Source organism: Balaenoptera borealis, assembly GCF_965194805.1.
Source record: "Balaenoptera borealis genome assembly, chromosome: X".
Taxonomy (NCBI): Eukaryota; Metazoa; Chordata; class Mammalia; order Artiodactyla; family Balaenopteridae; genus Balaenoptera; species Balaenoptera borealis.
The window spans coordinates 87,294,250-87,310,675 of record NC_138881.1 but is presented as its reverse complement, the minus strand read 5'-3'; the positions used below and the strand labels follow the sequence as shown (position 1 = coordinate 87,310,675).

At 36.5% G+C, this 16,426-nt stretch overlaps 2 long non-coding RNA genes across 2 annotated transcripts in view; both read left to right on the top strand.

The window, feature by feature from the left end:
* Window positions 1-16,426, top strand: part of LOC309620825 — a 266,826-nt gene that overhangs the window by 39,567 nt on the left and 210,833 nt on the right. The gene's annotated exons all lie outside the window — the stretch shown is intronic.
* On the top strand, window positions 5,234-16,357 carry LOC309620828. The gene is made up of 2 exons (XR_014239676.1): window positions 5,234-11,134; window positions 12,823-16,357. It is a non-coding gene; the product is annotated as an uncharacterized lncRNA (long non-coding RNA).

Here is a 16,426-nt window from a genome sequence, read left to right as displayed (position 1 = left end):
CAGAAAGACAAGATCCAGCCTCATACACCAGAACACAGGCACCAGTCCCCTCCACCAGGAAGGCTACATAACCCACTGAACTAATCCTACCCACTGGGGGCAGACACCAAAAACAATGGGAACTACGAACCTGCAGCCTGCAAAAAGGAGACCCCAAACACAGTAAGTTAAGCAAAATGAGAAGACAGAGAAATACACAGCAGATGAAGGAGCAAGGTAAAAATTCACCAGACCAAACAAATGAAGAGGAAACAGGCAGTCTACCTGAAAAAGAATTCAGAATAAGGATAGTAAAGATGATCCATAATCTTGGAAACCTTGGAAATAGAATGGAGAACACAGAAGAAACGTTTAACAAGGACATAGAAGAACTGAAGAGCAAACAAAGAATGATGAACAACACAATAAATGAAATTAAAAATTCTCTAGAAGGAATCAAGAGCAGAATAACTGAAGAAGAAGAATGGATAAGTGACCTAGAAGATAAAATAGTGGAAGTAACTACCACAGAGCAGAATAAAAAGAAAAGAATGAAAAGAATTGAGAAAAGTCTCAGAGACCTCTGGGACAACATTAAATGCAACAACATTCAAATTATAAGGGTCCCAGAAGAAGAAGAGGGAAACAAAAGAGACTGAGAAAATATTCGAAGAGATTATAGTTGAAAATTTCGCTAATATGGGAAATGAAATAATCAACTCCAGGAAGCGCAGAGAGTGTCATACAGGATAAATCCAAGGAGAAACATGCCAAAACACATATTAATCAAACTATGAAAAATTAAATATAAACAAAAAATATTAAAAGCAGCAAGGGAAATGCAACAAATAACATTCAAGGGAATCCCCATAAGGTTAACAGCTGATCTTTCAGCAGAAACACTGCAAGCCAGAAGGGAGTGACAGGACATATTTAAAGTGATGAAAGGGAAGAACCTACAACCAAGATTACTCTACCCAGCAAGGATCTCATTCAGATTTGATGGAGAAATTAAAACCTTTACAGACAAGCAAAAGCTAAGAGAATTCAGCACCACTAAACCAGCTTTACAATAAATGCTAAAGAAACTTCTCTAGGCAGGAAACACAAGAGAAGGAAAAGAACTACAATAACACACCCAAAACAATTTTAAAAATGGTAATAAGAACATACATACTGATAATTACCTTAAAAGTAAATGGATTAAATGCTCCAACAAAAAGACACAGATTGGCTGAATACATACAAAAACAAGACCCATATATATGTTGTCTACCAGAGACCCACTTCAGACCTAGAGACCCATACAGACTGAAAGTGAGAGGATGGAAAAAGATATTCCATGCAAATGGAAATCAAAAGAAAGCTGGATTAACAATTCTCGTAACAGACAAAATAGACTTTAAAATAAAGACTATTACAAGAGACAAAGAAGGACACTACATAATGATTAAGGGATCAATCCAAGAAGAAGATATAACAATTGTAAATATTTATGCACCCAACATAAGAGCACCTCAATACATAAGGCAAATGCTAACAGCCATAAAGGGGAAATCAACAGTAACAAAATAGTAATAGGGGACTTTAACAACCCACTATCACCAATGGACGGATCATCCAAAATGAAAATAAATTAGGAAACACAAGCTTTAAATGATACATTAAACAAGATGGACTTAATTGATATTTATAGGACATTCCACTCAAAAACAACAGAATACACTTTCTTCTCAAGTGCTCATGGAACACTCTCCAGGATAGATCATATCTTGGGTCACAAATCAAGCCTTGGTAAATTTAAGAAAACTGAAATCATATCAAGTATCTTTTCCAACCACAATGCTATGAGACTAGATATCAATTACAGGAAAAATTCTGCAAAAAATACAAACACATGTAGGCTAAACAATACACTACTTAATAACCAAGAGATCACTGAAGGAATCAAAGAGGAATTCAAAAAATACCTAGAAACAAATGACAATGAAAACACGACCACCCAAAATCTATGGGATTCAGCAAAAGCAGTTCTAAGAGGGAAGTTTATAGCAACACAATCCTACCTCAGGAAACAAGAAACATCTCAAATAAACAACCTAACCTTACACCTTAAGCAGTTAGAGAAAGAACAAAAAAAACCCCAAAGTTAGCAGAAGGAAAGAAATCATAAAGATCAGATCCGAAATTAATGAAAAAGAAATGAAGAAAACAATAGCAAAGATCAATAAAAATAAAAGCTGGTTCTTTGAGAAGATAAACAAAATTGATAAACCATTAGCCAGACTCATCAAGAAAAAAAAGGGAGAAGACTGAAATCAACAGAATTACAGATGAAAACGGGGAAGTAACAACTGACACTGCAGATATACAAAGGATCATGAGAGATTACTACAAGCAACCGTATGCCAATAAAATGGACAACCTGGAAGAAATGGACAAATTCTTAGAAAAGCACAACCTTCGGAGACTGAACCAGGAAGAAATAGAAAATAAACAGGCCAATCACAAGCACTGAAATTGAAACTGTGATTAAAAACCTTCCAACAAACAAAAGTCCAGGACTAGGTGGCTTCACAGGCGAATTCTATCAAACATTTAGAGAAGAACTAACACCTATCCTTCTCAAACTCTTCCAAAATATAGCAGCGGGAGGAACACTTCCAAACTCATTCTACGAGGCCACCATCACCCTGATACCAAAACCAGGCAGGATGTCACACACACAAAAAGAAAACTACAGACCAATAGCACTGATGAACATAGATGCAAAAATCCTCAACAATAGCCTAGCAAACAGAATCCAACAGCACATTAAAAGGATCATACACCATGATCAAGTGGCATTTATCCCAGGGGTGCAAGGATTCTTCAATATAAATAAATCAATCAATGTGATACACCATATTAACAAATTGAAGAATAAAAACCATATGATCATCTCAATAAATGCAGAAAAAGCTTTTGACAAAATTCAACACCCATTTATGATAAAAACTCTCCAGAAAGTGGTGATAGAGGGAAACTACCTCAACATAATAAAGGCCATATATGACAAACCCATAGCAAACATCATTCTCAATGGTGAGAAACTGAAAGCATTTCCTCTAAGATCAGGAAGAATACAAGGATATCCACTCTCACCACTATTATTCAATATAGTTTTGGAAGTCCTAACCATGGCAATCAGAGAAGAAAAAGAAATAAAAGGAATACAAATTGGACAAAAATAAGTAAAACTTTCACTGTTTGCAGATGACATGGTACTATACATAGAGAATCCTAAAGATGCCACCAGAAAACTACTAGAGCTAATCAATGAATTTGGTAAAGTTGCAGGATACAAAATTAATGCACAGAAATCTCTTGCATTCCTATACACTAATGATGAAAAATCTGAAAGAGAAATTAAGGAAACACTCCCATTTACCACTGCAACAAAAAGAATAAAATACCTAGGAATAAACCTACCTAGGGAGACAAAAGACCTGTATGCAGAAAACTATAAGACACTGATGAAAGAAATTAAAGATGATACCAACAGATGGAGAGATATACCATGTTCTTGGATTGGAAGAATCAACATTGTGAAAATGACTATACTACCCAAAGCAATCTACAGATTCAATGCAATCCCTATCAAATTACCAATGGCATTTTTTACAGAACTAGAACAAATCATTTTAAAATTTGTATGGAGACACAAAAGACCCCGAATAGCCAAAGCAGTCTTGAGGGAAAAAAAATGGAGCTGGAGGAACCAGACTCCCTGACTTCAGACTATACTACAAAGCTACAGTAATCAAGACAATATGGTACTGGCACAAAAACAGAAACACAGATCAATGGAACAGGATAGAAAGCCCAGAGGTAAACCCACGCACCTATGGTTAACTAATCTATGACAAAGGAGGCAAGGATGTACAATGGAGAAAAGACAGTCTCTTCAATAAGTGGTGCTGGGAAAACTGGACAGCTACATGTAAAAGAATGTAATTAGAACACTCCCTAACACCATACACAAAAGTAAACTCAAAATAGATTAGAGACCGAAATGTATGACTGGACGCTATCAAACTCTTAGAGGAAAACATAGGAAGAACACTCTTTGACATAAATCACAGCAAGATCTTTTTTGATCCACCTCCTAGAGTAATGGAAATAAAAACACAAATAAACAAATGGGACCTAATGAAACTTCAAAGCTTTTGCACAGCAAAGGAAACTACAAACGAGACAAAAAGACAACCCTCAGAATGGGAGAAAATATTTGCAAATGAATCAATGGACAAAGGATTAATCTCCAAAATATATAAACAGCTCATGTAGGTCAATATTAAAAAAATAAACAACTAAATCCAAAAATGGGCAGAAGACCTAAATAGACATTTCTCCAAAGAAGACATACAGATGGCCAAGAAGCACATGGAAAGCTGCTCAACATCACTAATTACTAGAGAAATGCAAATCAAAACTACAAGAGGTATCACCTCACTCCTGTTAGAATGGGCATCATCAGAAAATCTACAAATAAGAAATGCTGGAGCGGGTATGGAGAAAAGGGAACCCTCTTGCACTGTTGGTGGGAATGTAAATTGATACAGCCACTATGGAGAACATTATGGAGGTCCCTTAAAAAACTAAATAGAACTACCATATGACCCAGCTATCCCACTACTGTGCATATACCCTGAGAAAACCATAATTCAAAAAGAGTCTTGTACCACAATGTTCATTGCACCTCTATTTACAGTAGCCATGACATGGAAGCAACCTAAGTGTCCATCGACAGATGAATGGATAAAGAAGATGTGGCACATATATACAATGGAATATTACTCAGCCATATAAAGAAACGAAATTGAGTTATTTGTAGTGAGGTGGATGGACCCAGAGTCTGTCATACAGAGTGAAGTAAGTCAGAAAGAGAAAAACAAATACCATATGCTAACACATATATTTGGAATCTAAAAAAAAATGGTTATGAAGAACCTACGGGCAGGACAGGAATAAAGACGCAGACATAGAGAATGGACTTGAGGACACGGGGAGGGGGAAGGGTAAGCTGGGATGAAGTGAGAGAGTGGTATGGACATATACACACTACCAAATGTAAAATAGATAGCTACTGGGAAGCAGCTGCATAGCACAGGGAGATCAGCTCAGTGCTTTCTGACCACCTAGAGGGGTGGGATAGGGAGGATGGGAGGCAGACACAAGAGGGAGGAGATATGGTGATATATGTATATGTTATACAGCAGAAACTAACACACCATGGTAAATTAATTATACTCTAATAAAGATGTTAAAAAAATTCTGCGTCTCCATGGAATCTCGTCATCTAAGGTGATACTCTACATCCCTCCCCAGCCACAAGCCCTTTATCCTTCTTCTGATTGGCTTGAGAAGGCTAATAATAAAAGAATATGAAGATAAAATTTATGGCGCACTTAGTGCCAGACATTTTACTAAATGCTTTACATGCACTTTCTCATTTAATTTTCAGTACAACCTAATGAGCTGTTGCCATTGTAATAGCCATTTGCAAGATTGTTTTAATGGGGCTGAGAAAAGTTAAGCAATTTGCCAAATATCATGTAACCTGAAAATAATAGTACCCAGGGCCCAAACCCCTATCCATAGTTATATTTTGTGTGACCCCATATTAGAGATGAGGACGACACAGGGAAAATGACTCATGTAAGGTCCTGAGCTCCGTTATTATGCTTGATTCCTCTGTACCGTCTCCTCTTTCCAGGGCTTAGTGGAAAACTGTTTCTTTGGATGTTCAAACAGAAAGTGAAGTAACAGGGACAGGAAATCACATGGAATAAAAGGAAACAGTGCAATGACTGTCTTTCCTTTCCCTAACTTCCTCAGATCCCACAGCACAGAAATGGCACTCAACTTCATACATTATGTAAATATTTAAACATTTCATTTCTTGTTGCTACATTTCCAAATGTTCTCTCTGACAATTCTGCTCTTTGTTTTATGTCAGTCTCTTTCATGGTGGAGAGGAGTCACGGTGGGCAAGACAAACATTTGTTGAAGTCTCATACAATGCGCAAATATTTCTTTTAAGTTTTCTCATTTTCCCCACACAACATCTCTGTGGAAAAGGTATTAATTTTTTCCCATTTTAGAGCAGATGAATTCAGGTTCAGAGGGACTAAAAAATTTTCCAGAGTCACACATCTGGTAAGAGGCAGGAATGAGGTTCCAGCTCTTGCCCTCTCCACAATGTACAGAGAGCAGCAGCTGCCCTTTTAGAAGATGGGCTTCCAGGGCTGGAGAAATGGTTGGATCACACTCCCTGCAATAGTCCCGCGGGTACTCACTCACCACCCCACCGTGTGAGGAAGATGACAGAGGAGATGAAGTTCCACCCTTTGTGCCAAGAGACTTGGGTGTTGGGCCACATCCATTGGCTCATCCCTGAAGCAGTGAGTCGGAGTCTGCCAGAGGCTCAGGTTTTTAAACACTGGGAGGGTGACCTGGGAAATGGAAATGAACATTCATCAAACATTCTATATCATAGTGATTTCATATCTCATCTCCTTTAATCCTGAAAATAAACATTCAAGTTAGAGATTACTATCCTCTTCCTAACCTACAGCTCAAGCCAGAATTTTCAGGTCAGTAATATTGTAAATTACAGACCAGGCACTCTAAGCCTGGAATTGTACTAAAACCCAAGCTTTTCCCTCTGCGTCCTGTGGCCTCATGGGCTTTGAATGCTCCCTCCATCTAATCTCCCAGAAGATTGCCAATTACTCCACCCCAGTGTATTCTTCAAACATTTATAATTAACCATATTGTTTTTAATAATAAAAATCAATATGATTTTAAAACATTTGCGTTATAAAAAATAAAATGAAATATAAAATGGGAAGGAACGTTGTTCACATATATTACAGACATTGAGTTAATATTCATGTTTTATCAGAAGGTGACCATACAACTTGATATGCTCCCAATTTATGTCTATTGTTTAATAGTGCACCTTTCACTCTCAAAAGTGCCCAGTTCAAACAATAAATTACATGGTCATCCTCATTATAAATAATCCTTTTTAGTTGCAGTTTTCATAAAAAGCAATATAAGTGCCCAACAAACCTATGAAAAAATAACCCAAACACAATAATGAAAGACATACAAGTTAAAACCTTAAGATTTCATAAGTGAAAAAAAAGAGAGCTGCAGATTAGCGTGTTGTCCCCCCTTTTTTTCCTGAAGAATAGATATGCATAGCTGTATATTTATATAGTGCATATATATGTATTTTGTGTATATATTTGCACAAAAGTACTTATATATTCTAGTACACTGTATAGGGATAAAAACCTTTGCAGAATGTATTAGCACTCTATTAAGAATGTTTATCTTAGGAAGGTAAACCGCAGTTTCATTTCTATTTATACATTTCTCTATGATTTGATGTCCTTAATACACAAATCTAATGATCTGATTCACGCAACTAATGTTATAGAAATATTCACTTGGAACAGTATTGACTATTAAGCATAAAAGCAGATTATACACTGTGTGTACAATATGATTCCATTTATTATTGATAATACTCCTATGTTTATGAGTAAGTACATGTTATAAAGCAAATGTGTCTAAAAGCTATGACCCCAAATACAAAATATGCACGCACACACACACACAGATATACATTCCCTCATGGACCGTCACTCTGGCTACTTTCTCTACATGGGATAGGGGTGGAACTTCCTGTGGGGAGCTCAGAGAATCAGGCAGCATCTGATTCTGCAGGAAGGCCTGTCTGTGCCATTCAAACCTCGAACAATCCCTGTTTAGTGGGTCAGACCAGAGGCCCCTCCCTCCCCAAATCCTTACTTAGCCGCCTCCTAGAGATATTGAGAGATGTCGTTCTGGTTCTGACCAGCAGGTGGCGATCATCTCAATAGGCTACCTCCGCTGCCGTAGAAAAGCATCAATTTCTATAAGGAGAAACACTAGTAATTGCTGTGACATTAATAACAGGTTACGAATCTGTATGTACACTATGATCCAAAATATGTTTAAAAAATGATCATGGATAGGAAAAGATCAAAAGAGTGTAATTCTTTTTTGTGTAATTCTTTTTTATTTCTTGATGATGACTCCTGAATCTGTACTTCTCTCATTAATTCATTCATTCTGGAAATATTTCTTCAAAGGAACAGACACTTTCGTCTGAGTTGGGTTAAATTTCTGTGCAAGATTTCCTCGTGGATAGAGTCGTAGCTTGGTGGATTATCTGGTTAAGCTGTATGTTTTACTTCTCCTTTTGCTTTTTGTCTATCTACTTATATTGCCAAGCTGGGTTTTTGATCCACGATTTTGTGGAACTTTGTGGTCACCTTTATTAGAAGGGTTGCCATTGGATACAGCTGACTAAGACCCAAAAAACCTTACTGAAGAGTCAGTCTGATGTAACTAAATTGGACAAATATTTATTGAGATCTAACCATGATCTGGGCATAGTGAATTCTCATAAAAGGAAGAGTTTCTATGTAGTCCTTTCTGACAGAACAGAGTGGTTGACTTCTGGGAGAGTTTTGGGCTTATCTCACTCCTGGGAGGGTGACCCATTCAATTTAGACTCCCTGTTGTACTTTATCCCCAATGTCCTCCCTGAAAAGGGGAGCATTTTTCTGCTTCAAGTCAGAGTTCCCTTCTCAAGGGCACAGGAAATTCTAGGGGGTGGGAGTGGAGGGAGGTAAAAACAAATAACATTATACATACGCTTCTTATGTTCCATGTGCTTTCTTGTCTTCTTATTTTACTTACTGGATGTTAACATCAGAAAATCATTTTTTGTCCTTTAAAAAGCAAGCCTCTCATAGGAACAAAGCCAGTACTTTGGCTTCTAGAGAGTCCACTTAGGTCAGGAAACCTCTCTGGATCCTTAACCCAGACTTAACCCAGTAACTCTCTAACAACTTTGGGTAAATCCCTTCACCTCTTTATAACCTCGCCTATCTGAATTTCACCTACCCTGCCTCTCAACCATACAAGATTTTTCAGGAGAAAAATGAGATGTATATTATAATCAAGTGTCTGAGACGATAGGGAATCAATGTATAGTAGCTTGGAGCTAATTACTGCTAATGGCACAGGCCTTGGACTCATTGCCCCAGGTATCATTCCCGCTTTAGGAGAAAGATATGAAGGTACTTTAAAGGCTCCTGAATTAGTTTTAGGTTATTGTTTTACTGCAGAATAGAACCCGGTTAAGCACTGTATTCAGAGTTCACTTAAGTCCCCATGAAACTGCAGTATGTCCTTTGCTTTTAGATACACCATCTAGTTGCTCTCTCACATTATCTATGGTGTCCTCTTCTTCTAAACTGGAGGGCCCTTTTCCATACTCAAGTGATAATGGAGTAATGAGGTGTACCTCTGTCCTTTCTCATCAACATCAGAATTTAAAATGCAGAACAGGATTGCTCTTCAAAATAGACCTCCAGTCCCATGAATCATACACCTGCACAATGACATTATCATTGACCAAGACTCTGGCAACTGGCTTCACAACTAGTTTATGATCCTCAAAAGAACACTAGGGTCTATTGGTATATATACACAATGGAATATTACTCAGCCATGAAAAAGAATGAAATGATGCCATTTGCAGCAACAAGAATGGAGCTAGAGATTATCATACTAAGTGAAGTAAGTCAGACAAAGACAAATATCACATGATATTGTTTATGTACATTCAACACACAGAAAACAGCTGGTTTTAAACTGAATCACAAAACCGATAATGTAAAATATATGCATTGATACTGAAAGGTGTTTACAATATACTCTTCAATGGGGAAAAATCTAATTACAAACTATGTGGTAAGATCCTATTATTTCAAAATAAATCAATGTATGTGTAAAGTATAATATGTTAAAATATATAACCGCAAATATTTACACACACATGCACACACACACACACACACACACACACACACACAATTTCCTCCTAAGTTGGGGCTGGGGCTCTGGTTCCTCCTTTCTCAAGTCTGAGGCAGTTACTGAGTTCCTTAGCAATATTCTTGCTCCAGGAGACTTCCAGAAAGCTCTGTCGGGTTGATGGAGCATAGGCAGCTCCCTCATTCCTCAACTTCCTGCTTTATGATATCCAAACTGCAACTGTCATTAATGTCAAAAGGTATTTTTCTGAATTTTAATGAAAGGAAAAAAATGACTTTCTGTTAATTAAAATCAATAATATTTTAAAAATCAGATTAGAGTGGAGATATATAATACAATCCCAATCCATTTCAAAAGACAAATACGGATGGAAACACCATGAAGAGATAAACAGCTTCATTTTCTGCTGTCTCCAAAAATCTGTCATTTGTTCATTCATTCATTCATTCATCTTTCTATTTATCACATAGTGTTTGAATGTCTCCAGTGTGCCAGCTACTGCCAGCCTAATCTCTGCCTCCTGATTTCCTTTTTCCTGAGCTCCAGAACTGTAATAGTCTATACTCCACTATACCTGTCTAGTGTTAGTGTTTACCTCTACACATGTGACCAGGCTCAGACATTGTAGCCCACCAGCATAAACCAAAGAATCTAGGAACTCTGGAAGAGGAAGGGAGTAGAGTAGAGATATCCTGATGCTTTGAGCATTTCAGCTACTCATCCATTCACTTTTTTACATACTAATGATTTGTAACTTTCTCCTGATTGGAGCTCACTGCTAATATAGTATAGAAAGAGTTAAAGATGAGACAATTCTTGGGAAGTCTCATTCTTGGTTTCTTTCATGGACATGAACTGCAGAGTTCAGGCACTTTCTACAATTGCGTTGTTAAGTTTCACACAGTTTTCCGGACATGCCCAACTGCTGGGTAGTGGATTTCCACACAGGATTTCCCCAGGGATGAACCAGGTCAGAGAGTATTTCCTGACTATTATATCTGGCTAAGGTCTCAGATTAGCCTTGCCCTTTCTTTACCCAGCTAATGCCTTCTTATCCCTCAGGTTCCAACTTAAACATCACTTCCTGTAGGAAGCCTCCCCAACACACCCAAGACCAGTCAGGTACTTGTGCTCTCTGCTCTGTTCCCACAGCACTCTGACTTCCCCTATCAGAGCAGCTTCAACACGTCATCATTTTAGCTGGCTTTAGACTGTAAGTTCAAATAGTGTAAGGACGATGTCTGTGTTTTGTTTTGTTTGTTTTCACCATTGTAATGTGTTACACCTCTAAGGCTTCATGTCTATATTTTTACTTAAGTTCAAAAGTAATGTGGATTCTTAGTGATGATTTTTGCTATACCAAAGAGTGTCCTCACCCTTTTGCAGTTTCATTATAATTTAATTTGATTTAGGTCATACCAAACAAGTTTCTGCATGCTGTTAAAATTACAGAAGTTTGTGTACTTATACTAATGAAAGCATTGCAATTTTTTGTTGATAGGCCTTCATTCTTTAATTTTATGTTTTATCTCATAACACCTATCCATGAAAGAAAAAATTAATACAAAAAGATAAAAATAACATAAATCTTTCATAATCCTACCACACAGCTAATACATTTTTCTTATAATAAACAATGGTGAGATGAAAGCCAGCCAGTAACTTTCTGTTGCTAAATAAGGTATTTCACCTTTGCATTTAGAATAGATCTAGCTCATTTATAAGTTTGTCCTCTTTGTGCCTCTGAAACCCATATGGGTACTTTTTAGGCTTTTGTGAATAAACCTGGATGTTGTGAGTGTGTGTTTGTGTGTTCCTAGAACACTTATGTATGTTTCCATATACCCCTTTATTGATAGATATCCTTTGTGTTCTTTTTATCCTTCAATAAATTTACGTTTGTGGTAAAACACAAAATTAGGTATTTAGGTTGATGAATGTTATTGTTTCCAAACAGTTGTGAACATCGTTAACAATTTCCTTAGGGTACATTTCAAGACATGGAATAGCTGCCTCAAATGGTATACACATGCTTAATTTAATTCCCCACCCGCCACCCAGAAAAGTTGTACCAATTTAAAGTCCATAAACTGGAATTAAGTGGAAAAAAAGCCTCAGGGAAGTAAGGAGCATGGCTGTACTGATGTCCTGTTAGAAAGTGCCGACCTTAGATTCCACTGAGCAGCTGCTTTAAGGCCACAATAACAGTAAATACTCCTCAGAGCGGTCAGTAGTGAGCAGTAATAGTAAACATAGCACATCGTGATACAGCATGGGGGTAGGTAATGGCAAGAGCACAGAACTTGGAGTCAGTAGCCCTGAATTACAGTTGTAGTTTGATGAAAAATATTAAAAACTGGTTTAAAATCCTTGTATTATCATTATTATGAAACAAATTTTACCCCCCAGGCCAGTACCACATTTAGCCAGAGTTAATCCAAGTTCTCACTGAACCAATGTATTCATCCCTCCCACCCCAGTTCCTCAGCAGAAGGAGACTGCTCTGTCCGCTGGTCACAAGAGTTTTCTGAGAGGATCCTGCTCTCCTTATTACCTGAACACTCATTGCCAAAGATTCTTTATAAAGAGAAAGATGCTTGAACTTTGCAAGATGTTGCAGATGCCTGCATAGCACCTCTCTTGAAACTGAAAAGTTCGTACTTTCATGTTTTGGAGTCCAACACATAGAAGGGCTTAAACAAATGACTTGGACAGAAATTGCTGATTTTGGTGATGGATTGGCCTTGTCCCCAAGAGAAACCTCTGAATAGTAAAAGGTTTATATAAGTGTCAGATGACTGAGGTAGAAAACAATTCTAGACACTCTGCCTTAGACCCTGAAAAGAGAGAGCCATTCATTTTTCTACTTGAATGTAAGCTCTTCTTTCTCTTTTTCAGCAGATATAGTTTGGCATGGCAGAGACCCTCTGAAGCAGTATGACTCAGCCAGATGCTGCAGAAAGAGGCCTGAAAAAGCAGGTTTGTTCCATTGAATTAAATGAGAATTTTCAAAGGGTAGACAGGCATTATTACATAATACAATCGGTCATAAGGGCTAGACTTTCATATTTTACTTCAGACACTACTAGAATTGAAATTTTTAATGACTACCATCAATATTTTTTCACAATTTAACTACCATAAATTTGTAATTTGTAATTAAAAATAAAGTTTTAAATGATCAAAATATAAAATAAGAGGGGAAATAAGGAGAAAAAAGCATTACCCTGATAAACTGGGTTTTACAGCAGTCTTCTCTAACCTTTATTTCAAGCAAAATTTCAGTGTCCAGCAAAATACTATTTTATACTCTTTCATTTTCTTTGTTTTTCCAGAGATACGCTTTGTATTAAGCTCTCTCCATTTATGGAATTCTGAATAAGTGAATTAGGAACTGGTTATTATTATAACTTAAAGAGATTCCTTTTAAAGAGAGACAAACCCCTAATTTAAACAGCTGTTCAGTTATTGTCCATTATCCTAATATCAAAAAGAGGCACAAAACCATAAGCTTATATGGAAGGTCCACTGAAATAATACACCAGTGGATGTGAAAAGGATAAGGCCCCTTGATCAATCCAGTTCCCTTATTTTTATTGTTGAGGAAACAGAAGCTAAGAGAGGCTCAGTGACTTGATGATAGAGCTGATTTGTGGATGAGAAAGGACTAAGTATCAGAAATGGAAAACAGCACTACAAATGATTCTGAACAATGGACATGTATTTTCCACTGTCCCTGTGGTAGACAAACAAGTTACCTTCAATTTCCCACCACCACAAATATATCCTTATACATATTCCCTTACTTAACTATGTAAAAACTGACTCTGAGATATACATCCATGAGCAGAATTGCTGGGTCATTGACCATGTGTACCCTTGCTATGACTAAGCACTTCTATTCAATATATTGATCTCCAGAATGAGTGCACCAGTATGTACTTCTACCAGCTGTTTGTGAGGGTCCCCATAAACCCCCAGCACCACTTGGCATTATCCACCATTCTAATTTTTGCCTGTCTATGAGGTAAATGATATTTCTTTGCTGTTTAATTGTAAACTACTAATGAATTTGATTGCTAAATACTTAAAATACATACTGTATAATTTGGCTATGTTTCTGGGGTTTTTTTTACTATTATTATTGCTATTATTATTTACCACTAAGCTGTATATAGTTTTTGCATCAGTACCATGGTGGGTTTTTTAATTTCATATTTTATAGCATGAGAAAAGGATCAAAAGTTATGTTTTTTTAATGAAAGATTTACCAACTGACCCAATACCACTATCAGAATAATCCATGTTGCTCACTGATAAGAAATGCCAAGTTTATCACATTTAAAACTTTCTTAAGACTGAACTTTTATTCTGTTCCATTAAATTTTATTTAGATTTTTCCATCAGTCTTATCCTGTTTTAATATTGTTGCTTCACAAAACATTTTAGTAGCTAAAAAGTAACATTTCCCCCATTATTTGCTCTCTGGAAAGTCAGGAATAGCAACAACAACAACAACAATAAATGTAGCTAACATTTATTGAGCATTTGCAATGTATCTGACACTTTACTTACACTATAACACTTAATCCTCAATTACAAATAAGGGTGTAGATACTATTCTTATCCCCATTTGAAAGATGAAAAACTTGAGGTATAGGAGACTCAACTGGTTTGATGTGGAACTAGTCTCAAACCCAGGCTTTACTACAGCAAATTCATACTCCTAACCACTGTTATATTAAAATGAACTGTATGAAATTGTCAAAATTTGAGCATTTCTAACCAAGAAAAATGTCAATTTCTTATTGATCAACCTAATATACGGTATTTTGTATTTTAAAAATGAGGCCATCTGAGAGGAAGAAATGTGCCCATGGTCCAGTAATTGGTAACGGGTCAGCTCTCTGGATCCCTGGTCTTCTGCTCCAGTATTCTAACCAGGAGAGTCAATACTGTCATTTATTTCTTGAACTCAAGAGGAAACTATTTCTCTGATGACCCACTAGAAGGTAATGTAAGAGAAAGAAAAGGAAATGGCATAATGGCTATTTTTCCCTTTGCCAATTTCATCAGGTAATCCATCCTACAACTCAGAAATGACACTGAAGCTCACAGATTATTAAAAATGCATTGACATTTCACTTGTTGTTGTTACACTTTCAAATATTCTCTATAATAATTTCGCTATTTAATTTATGTTAACATCATATCTTTAATGGGAGAGAAAAGGTAAGGAGGCAGGAGTAATACTTCTTCAAAGTCTACTATGTTCTAGACAATACAAAAGGTGTTGCAGTTTTCACCTTGCATTAGCTCTGTGAGTGTACAGTGTATTATGTTTATTAAAAATATCATTTCACAACATAAAATAAATAGACTTTATTTTATTTACAAAAAGCATTTTTGGAAACAGCTTGTACAGAATTATCCCAATTCTGCTTTCAATCGCATATTTAAAAATGAGATAGTTATTCATTTTTATTTGTTAATTTGATGATGACTAACAAATATACATTTCTTTCTCTCTCTTTCTTTTATTCATTCAACAAATATTTACTTTACACCTAGTAAGTTTAAGGCACTGCTAGACCAAATCATATCTTCACTACAGGCCTTTTCTTCAGCTTTCCAGACCCTGTTACCTACGGTAACATGATACCTACTCAAATGTAAGACCAGGCATGGATACTTTATCAAGCCAATTCAAATGATACAGTCCTTGAGTTCTGAAAGCTTACCATCTAAGTAGTAGTAGCAGTGGAAAAGCTTAGGGTTTGGAAATGGGCAAACATGGGTTAAAATTCCTGTTCTGTCACTTATTTAAGGTGTGGAAACTTGAAAATTTCACTTAGCATCCACAAGATTTAACTTCCTGATCTATACAAGGGGATTGTTATCTGTGTTTCAGAAGAAAGCCTATAAAGAAAAAAAAAGACGAAGAAGAAGAAGAAAGCCTGTGAATGCGCTGCGCCCAACAATTGTGTCTGGAAATTCAACATGTTAATTTTTTTTTACTCCATCTCTTCCTTTTCTTAGCAGAAATGACTCTGCCATAATTTCAATTGTATAACTATACCATAGAAAACATCCAGAAATGTCACAGCAAAAAGAAAATTAAACGTGTTTACATTATGAATGTGATCCAATACAATTTCTATGTAATACAACAAGTTGCTGATAGAGTTCAATCATTGTGCATTTCCTAACACATTTGGACCTTGTAGATTAACATGATGCATATGTATGGCTTGGGATGTTCTAGTGTTCTTTGAGTCTCAGAATGTTAAGCTATAACAGAAACATAATGCATAACGTTGACTCTGCATAAGGGACACAAGAGCAAGAGTCAGAAGCTCTGTCTGGGTCTCAGTTCCTAAGCAATACCTGATGACGTGACAAAATACTCTTTTTTTAATTTTTAATTTTTATTGAAGTATAGTTGATTTACAGTGTTGTGTTAGTTTCTGGTGCAGAGCAAAAGTGATTCAGTTATACATATATA